The sequence below is a fragment of the Muscardinus avellanarius genome (genome assembly GCF_963383645.1).
Source record: "Muscardinus avellanarius genome assembly, chromosome: 13".
Lineage (NCBI taxonomy): Eukaryota > Metazoa > Chordata > Mammalia > Rodentia > Gliridae > Muscardinus > Muscardinus avellanarius.
Window position 1 is genome coordinate 5022648 of NC_137799.1, and position 8929 is coordinate 5031576.

Genomic DNA, 8929 nt, shown 5'->3' on the forward strand with positions numbered 1-8929 from the left:
TATAATTTCTTTTCTTTTTTTTCCTTTTCTTTTTTCGGTGGTGCTGGGGCTCCTGGAAACCCTTCTACCTCCAGGCTACACTCCCAGACACCTATTTTTAATATTTTTATTTGGAAACAAGGTCTCTTAAGCCAGCGAGGCTGGCTTCCAACTTGTGTGATCCTCCTGTCTCCACCTCCCAAGCGCAGGGATTACAAGCGTGCGCCACCACGCCCGGCCATATATAATTTCTTTGATAATTTCCTCTAGTCTACTTTCTGTCCTTTTTGTCTAGAACTTCTGGAGTGTGTGTGTGTGTGTGTGTGTGTGTGTGTGTGTGCGCGCGCGCACGCTCATGTACATTCATGCATTGTCCTGGGAGTTGAACCCAAGGGCATTCTACCTCTGAGCTACACCCCAACCCTTTATTATTTTGAAACAAGTTCTTGCTAAATCACTAAGGGTCGAGCTGAGTCGCTGAGGCTGGCCTCAAACCTGCGATCCTCCTGTTTCAGTCTCCTAAATACTGGGATTACAGGCGGGTATCACCAAGCCCCCCATTTTTTGAATATCAGATTTCTTGAATTGTGGCAGATGGAATAATGGTGCTCACAGGTGTCCACATCTTAGGTCCTGAGACCTATGAATGTGTTTCTGACGCGGCACAAAGATATGGCAGGGGAGATTATGCGAAGGACCTTGAGATGAAAGGTTACCATGGATTATTCATTTGGGCCCAATGGAATCCTAAGAATCCTTATAGAGAGAAGGAATGAAGGTCAAAGTTAGCAAAGGGAGGTGCAGCCCCCACCGGGAGCAGAAGTGCGCCTGAGAGATGGAGGAAGCCGCAGGCTTGCAGGTGGCTTCTAGGTGTTGGAGAGCGGGGTAGGCTCTGGCCCTGAGCTCCCAGAGGGAGCACAGCCCGGCCAGCATCTTGCTTTAGTCCAGTGAGGGAGTAGGGATTGAATCTAGGGGAGTTCTGCCTCCTTTTTATTTTGAAGCAGAGTCCCGCTAGGTTGCTGAAAGCCTCACTAAGTTGCTGAGGCTATAATAGATTTATATAATGAATGTATGGTTTTTTTTTTTTAAATGTGTGTTTGTGGTACTGGGAATCGAACCTAGGGATGTTGTGCCTTCGAGCTACACCTCCAGGCCCCCCTCCCTTTTTTTTTATTTTGAAACAGAGTCTGCCTAGGTTGCTGGGAGTCTTGCTAAATTGTGGAGGCTGATCTCGAACCTGTGGTCCTCCTGTCTCAGCCTCCCAGGTGCGTGCCACCACACCTGGCTATACATGTTAGGTTAACTCGCTAATTTTTCAGCAATTTGTGACAGCAAACATGGAAAATGTACCTAGGAAGTTACAGGCACCTAGGAAGGGCCAGGTGCTGCTTAGCAGTTTACCACCATTAACTATCTATCTATCTATCTATCTATCTATCTATTTACTTATTTTGCAGTACTGGGAATTGAACCCAGGGATATTCTACCTCTGAGTTACACTCCCAGCCCTATTTTTTATTCTTTGTTTTGAAACAGGGTTTCTCCAAGTTGCAGAGAACCTCACTGAGTAGCTGAGGCCAGCAGTGACCCTGTGATCCTCTTGTCTCAGCCTCCCAAATACCGGGAGCCATGAGCTTTAGGTCTGAAATGTCACCCGGGGTGTGTGTGTGGTGGAACTTAATTCCCAAAACAATACCATTGGGAGGAGTGGCCTAGGCTCTGCCCTTAAACGCGGATCTGCGTCATTATTAAAGGAGTGGGTTTGTGTCCTCTCTCCCCTCCCCTCTCCCCTCCCCTCCTTCTCTCCCCTCCCCCTCTCTCACCATGGAACGATCCAGCAAGAAGGACCTCTCTAGATGCAGGTGCAGGCCCTTTGGTCTCTTGAACTTCCTATCCTTCGGAACTCTAAGGCTTACATCTCTTGTTCTTTATAAACCGCCCATCCTCGGGTAATTTGTGATAGCACCGCCAAACAGACTGTGAGAGCAACTAAGTTAAAGAGCCCGTCTCGGCTGTCTGTCCCTGGCCTCTGCCCCTCTGACAGCCCTTGCTGACTTCTGCCCAGAGACCTGGCACCCCGGAGGCAGGAGCGTCTCAATTAGGCCACCCGGCAGCTGCTGGGGAGCCGCCTGGTCCCCGTGCAGGTGGAGGTTTCACGACAAGTCCCGCGCTTCTCGAAGCTGGGGGCTGGAGCTCTAGGATTTGCCAAGTGGCGCTGGGATCCTCGGGGATGGGCTTGGTTCCAGAATCATAGTGTCATCCTCGTTATTATTGTTTTATCTAATCTGTTCTGGAGAACAACCGTTTGAGACTGGGCAAAAAATACAGCCTAATATATTTAAACACATATATTTTTATTTTTATATAATTTAAAAATAAACGCATTGATGTACATTTTCCATGCGCTGCCTGCTGAATTTCTAATGTAATACAACATGACTCAGAGCTAAATTTAAAGAGAGAAGCACATATGTTTAAAGCAGGCAGCAACTTTGAATCTGCGGAGAAACAGAGGCAGAAGTATTTTTTTTTAGCGAGCGAGTGGACCGAGTGCAAAGAGAATTATCTCGAAGCCATCTGGGAAGTCTGGTGTTTTTCAATGCCTTTCACAACTCTAATTTTAAGCCGTTATTTGGCCTTTAAATAACAATATCTTTTCTTTCCATTGGAATCTGCACCAGATTCTGCATTTTTTGCGCTATCGACTCCAAAAAGAGACCTATCTCTGAGAGCAAAAAAAGAGCAAAAGTTATTGAACGCATTACTCTGCAGATTGGCTCGGGGGGAAAAAACAGCAGTCTGATATTTTGCAAATGAAGTTTGACATATTCTGGGATGGCATATTGCACTCACCAAAAACAAGCTGGTTGTGCCTGGAGGGGAAGGCTTAATCAAAGCCCCCTTCGCAGAATCTGACTCTGGGAAAAGGACCCGGGTGTCCTGTAGATGACCTTCAAGTTGTTCTCCAGGGCTCTCAGGGACAGACAGTCTTGAGGGTGACCTAGAGGAAAAACAGTACAAGCTGGGCCCGGTGGCTCACGCCTGTAATCCCAGTGCTTGGGAGGCCGAGTGGGGAGGATCACAGATTAGAGGCCAGCCTCAGCAACATAGGGGGGGTCTTGGCAACTTAGTGAGATCCTGTTTCAAAATAAAAAATAGAAGCCAGGCATGGTGACACACACTTATAATCCCCGTACTTGGGAGGCTGAGACAGGATTTCTCCTTGCAGACAGTCTCAGCTGCTTAAGCGAGGCCCTCTGCAACTTAGTGAGACCTTGTTTCAAAATAAAGAATAAAAGCCCGGTGTAAAAGCTGGGTGTGGTGTCACACCTTGTAATCTCAGCATTTGGGAGGAGACAGGAGGAGCATGGCTCGAGGACAGCCTCAGCTACTACTTAGTGAGGCCCTCTGCAACTCAGTAAGGCCCTGTTTCAAAAGAAAGAATAAAAAAAAAAAAAATAGGGCTGGGGAGTGTAGCTCGGAGGTAGAATGCCCCTGGGTTCCATCCCCAGAACTGCAAAAATAGAGAAAATAAAAAATAGGGTTGGGGGTATAACTTGGAGGTAGAATGCCCCTGGGTTCCATCCCCAGTATCACAAAATAAACAAATAATAAATAAATAAAAGGGATGAGAATATAGCTCAGAGGTGGAATGCTGAATTCAATCCCGTGTCTGTCTGTCTGTCTGTCTGTCTGTCTGTCTCTCTCTCTCTCTCTCTCACATGACAGAATCTGAGCTCTCTGGGGGTCCGGGTCCAGCCTTCCAAATAGCACAGGGATCTCCTGCGTAGCATCTCGGGTAAATGTCCATTTGATTTCTTCATGAATCCTCCAGCGCTGGGCAGCACGCTGCCCTTCAGGTAGTTGGGGCTAAAGTCTTCCTCCATCTTCCCTGCAGCCGGCTCTCGTTCTTGCCCCTGTGAAGTCTGGAAGGGCCCTTCCCTCTGCCCGACATGAAGGTGACTTGAAGGTCATCGCATTCTTTCTCTTGCTCTCGTTTTTCTGCTCTCAGCTGAGCTGCTCAGCTCCTCTAAGGAAAGAACATGACGACTTGGCCAGGTGCTTTCCAGCAATGGAATATATATATTATGCTCCATTATGAACATATACATGTGTAATGTATACTTAGACATATAATGGAATATAATATATATGTATATGTGCATAACATATATATTATCTATCTATCAGCTGGGTGTGGTGGCACATGCCTGTAATCCCAGTACTTAGAAGGCTGAAACAGGAGGAATACAGGTTTGAGGCCAGCCTCAGCAATTTAGTGAGACTCTTAGCAACCTAGGGAGACTCTTGGCAACCTGGTATAACCCTGTTTCAAAATAAAAGAGAAAAGCCAGGCGTGGTGGTGCACGCTTGTAATCCCCATGCTTGGGAGGCTGAGACAGGAGGATCGCACAGGTTCGAAGCCAGCCTCAATTTAGTGAGGCTCTCAGCAACTTAGTGAGACCCTGTTTCCAAATAAAAGTATAAAATAGGTCTGGGAGTATAGCCCAGAGGTAGAAAACCCCTGGGTTCCACCCCCAGTACCACACACACACACACACACATAAAATTAAATTAAAAGAGAAAAGAGTTGGGGGTATAGCTTGCAGGTAGAATGCCCCTGGTACCACGAAAAGGCAAAAAAACAAACAAAAAAACCCACAAACAAATTTAAAATAATCTATAATAACAAATAAAAATAACCTATTTAGCTGGGTGTGGTGACTTAATCCTGTAATTCTAGTACTTGGGAGGCTGAGATAGGAGGATCACAGGTTTGAGGGCAGCCTTAGCAACTTAGCAAGACCCTGTTCCAAAATAAAATTTAAAAAATAGCTGGGCGTGGTGGCACACGCTTGTAATCCCAGCATTCGGGAGGCTGAGACAGGAGGATCGCGGGTTCGCGGACAGCCTCAGCTACTTAGTGACGCCCTTTGCAACTCAGTGAGACCCTGTTTCAAAATAAAGAATAAAAAATAAGGCTGGGGTGTAGCTCAGAGGTAGAATGCCCCTGGATTCCATCTCCAGTACTGAAAAAAAAATTAAAAATAAAATAAATAATAAAAAGGGCTGAGGGTGTAGCTCAGAGGTAGAATGATTACGGATTCAATCCCCAGTACCAACCAACCAACCAACAAATAAAACACACACATACATACATAAACAAATAATAAATACGTATTCTTTTTTTGGTACTAGGGATAGAATGCAGGGGCATTCTACCTCCGAGCTATCCCCCAGCCCTATTTTTTGTTCTTTATTTTGAAACAGAGTCTCACTGAGTTGCAAAGGGCCTAAGTAGCTGAGGCTGTCCATGAACCGCAATCCTTCTGTCTCAAGCCTCCCAGATGCTGGGATTACAACCGTGCGCCACGTCAGGCTAATAAATAAATATCCTAAAAAGTTAAAGCCATCTGTAGTGAAGGATGGGGAGACAGTGATGTCTTGAGCCTCATAAAGCCAGATTCATCCAAGAGCTTGCTGGTTCCTGGACTCCGGAGCCTTCTCTTCCGCCCACAGTTCTAAGCCACACGTGTCCTCTGAGAGCTGCGGATGCAGCTGAAATCCAGGTTCCGGTCAGGGAAATGGCCGGCAGCACCCCACCCGCCGAGCCCAGGCCCCTTCCTGGCCTGCCTCGGCTCTTCAGCCATTGGGAAGGACAAGCCACAGACTTGTGAGAAGCAACGTGCCAGGCCTCGACGCCGGCTTGCCGGGTGACGGCACCAGTCGGCAGGAGATTTCCCCTGTGCCTCACCTGCCCGCCTTGGCCCTCCCCTTCCCTGTCCAGCCGCCTGCTGTCCGTACTGTCCCTCCCGTCATTCCTCACGACGTGGCCCCGGCTGTCCCTTCTGTTCCCAAGCCCCTCCCACAGGCCTCACGGGCGACTTCCTATCAAGATGGCCCTCCGGTCTCCCTACCCGCTCACCCTGCTTTCCTCTTCTCTTACACAGCGCAGACACGACACATTACGGACTATCTCTTCCTTCGTATCAGCTGCTTTCACTGGCCAGCAGAGCACTGACATTATCTGATTATGTGCCCTGCCGCATCCCCTGGGCCTGGGCCGTGTCTGCCATCGAGGACTCAATGAATCGATACTTATTGGATGATGCTGGAGGATCAATCCAGGATTCGTGGGCTGTGCTGTGCACAGGCGAGGGGGCGGGGTTGCCTCTGAGGTCGCCCCTCTCCCGGGCCCTTTCTGACCCTCTCCTGGAAGGTGTCATTCCCTCCCTGTCATCTCTCAAACCTGACAGTCACCACTCAGATAACCTTGATTCTTTAGAACTTTTGGGGGGAGCTGGGGATTGAACTCAGGGGCACTCCACCTCTAAATGATACCCCCAGCCCTATTTTATTTTTCATTTTGAAACAGGGTCTTGCTAAGTAGCTGAAGCTGGCCTCCGACCTGCGATCCTCCTGTCTCAGCCTCCCAAGTACTGGGATCATAGGTAAGCGACACCGTGCCTGGCTGATCTTTTAGAATTGAACTGCTTCACGTTCATATCTCCCCTGTTATGAACAGTGCCAGGAGAGCAGTTACTCAACCAGCTGTCAGGAGGTGCCCAGAAAACAGACATAAAGAGGAACGAAGCACCGTCCCTCTTCTGCTCTCTGTAGTGGAAAGGGTTCCGAGATATTTAGCCTGAGATGTTTTTTTATGACAGGAACCTGTCATATCTTGTATAATCTTGTACTGCAGTTGTGCGAGGTGCAGTAAGAATGGTCATGATGATGGCAGGCATCATTTAAAACCCATAAAAAAAAAAAAGAAGAAAGCCTTTCTAGGTGTGGTAGCACAACCCGTAACCCCGGTACTTGGGAGGCTGAGGGAGGAGGATCACAGGTTTGAGGCCAGCCTGGGCAACTTAGTAAGATCCTGTTTTATTTTTTATTTTTACTTATTTACTTTGTGTGTGGGGGGGTCTGGGGATGGAACCTAGGGCATTCAACCCCCGAGCTACACCCCCTGCCCTTTTTTTTTATTCTTTATTTGGAAACAGGGTCTCACTAAGTTGCTGAGAGCCTCACTAAGTAGCTGAGGCTGGCTTCGAACCTGCGCGATCCTCCTGTCTCACCCTCCCAAGTGCGGGGATTACAAGCGCGCGCCACCACGCCCGGCTCAAATAACCTAATTTTGAAATGGACGAAAGTTTTAAATAGCCATTTCTCCAAAGAAGACATGGGAAGGACCAATAAGGACAATAAAAAGACGCTCAGCATCGTTAAAGAAATGCAGATCAAAGCCACAATGAGATTCCACTTCAAGCCCACCAGGATGGTCATAATAAAAAAAATGGACGATAAGAAAGTGTGGGCGAGGATGAAGAAAAAGAACTCTCATATATTGCTGGTGGGGATGTCAAAGAGTGCAGCCACTGTGGAAAATAGTTTGACAGGTTCTCAAAATTTGAACAGAGTTACAATATGACCCAGAAATTCCACTTCTAAATATCCAAGAGAATTGGAAATATATGTCCACACAACAACGTGTACGGCAGCATTATTCATAAATAGCCCCAAATGGAAACAACCCAACTGCCCATCGACTCTTGTGTTAAAAAATGAAATGGTGCCGGGCGCAGTGGCGCACGCTTGTAATCCCCGCGCTTGGGAGGCTGAGACAGGAGGATCGCGCAGGTTCGAAGCCAGCCTCAGCCACTGAGTGAGGTTCTCAGCAACTCAGTGAGACCCTGTTTCCAAGTAAAATAGAAAATAGGTCTGGGAGTATAGCCCGGAGGTAGAAAGCCTCTGGGTTCCACCCCTAGTACCACCAAAAAGAAAAAAAAAATGAAATGGCGCAATCCAATCCTTGCTGTGAGAAGAAATGAAGCCCTCGTCCACGTCCCGGCGTGGGTGAAACTGGAAAACGTCATCCCAAGTAAAAGAAGCCGTACACGGAAGACCACGTGGCGTGTGGATCTATTCACGTAAGATCTCCAGAATAGGCCGATCCGTGGAGACAGAAAATAGTGGTTTCCAGAGACCCGAGAGAAGTAGAAAATGTTCTGGAATTAGACGGTGGGGATGGCTGCACAACTTTGTACATAGAATTATCCCTCAGGATCCTTTGCTTCCAGGACTCTCCAAGAATACCAGGGTCTGCGGCTGCTCCCGTCCCTGAAGGAAAGTAGCGCGGCATGTGCATGTCACCTGCACAGACCCCCATGCACGCTGGAGCGTCTCTGCATCACTTTCGGTACCTAGCCGATGTGATGCTACAAGATGCAAGCGCTCTGTAAACAGTGAGACTGTTCTGTGTGGGGCGCTCGGTCGGTGGGAGTGAGAGTCCGGAGATGTTCAGGCTTCTGCTTTTGCAAAACGCCCAGGGGCATTGGACTTCCAGGGAACGCCCTCGGTCCCTTCCCCCTTTTACATTTGACTTATTTAGTTAGTTTGTTTCTTTATTTCGTGGTACTGGGGATGGAACCCAGGGGCATTCTACCTCCGAGCTCCACCCCCAGCCCTATTTGTTTTATTCTATTTTTGGGGGGGGTCCTGAGGGGTGGAATCCAGAGGCTTTTCTACCCCTGGGCTATACTCCTAAACCTATTTTATATAATTTTTTTGGTGTGTGTGGTACTGGGGTTCCTGGAAACCCTTCTATCTCCGGGCTATACTCCCAGACCTATTTTATATTTTTATTTGGAAACAGGGTCTCTTAAGCCAGCAAGGCTGGCTTCGAACCAGCATGATCCTCCTGTCTCTGCCTCCCAAGCGCAGGGATTACGAGTGTGCACCACCATGCCCGGTGCCTATTTTATACTTTACTTGGAAATAGGGTCTCACTAAGTTGCTGAGAGCCTCACTAAGTAGCTGAGGCTGGCTTAGAACCTGCATGATCCTCCTGTCTCAGCCTCCCAAGTGCTGGGATTACAAGCGTGCGCCACCACGCCCAGCTCTTATTCTTTATTTTAAAACAGGGTCTCACTAAGTTGCAAAGGGCCTC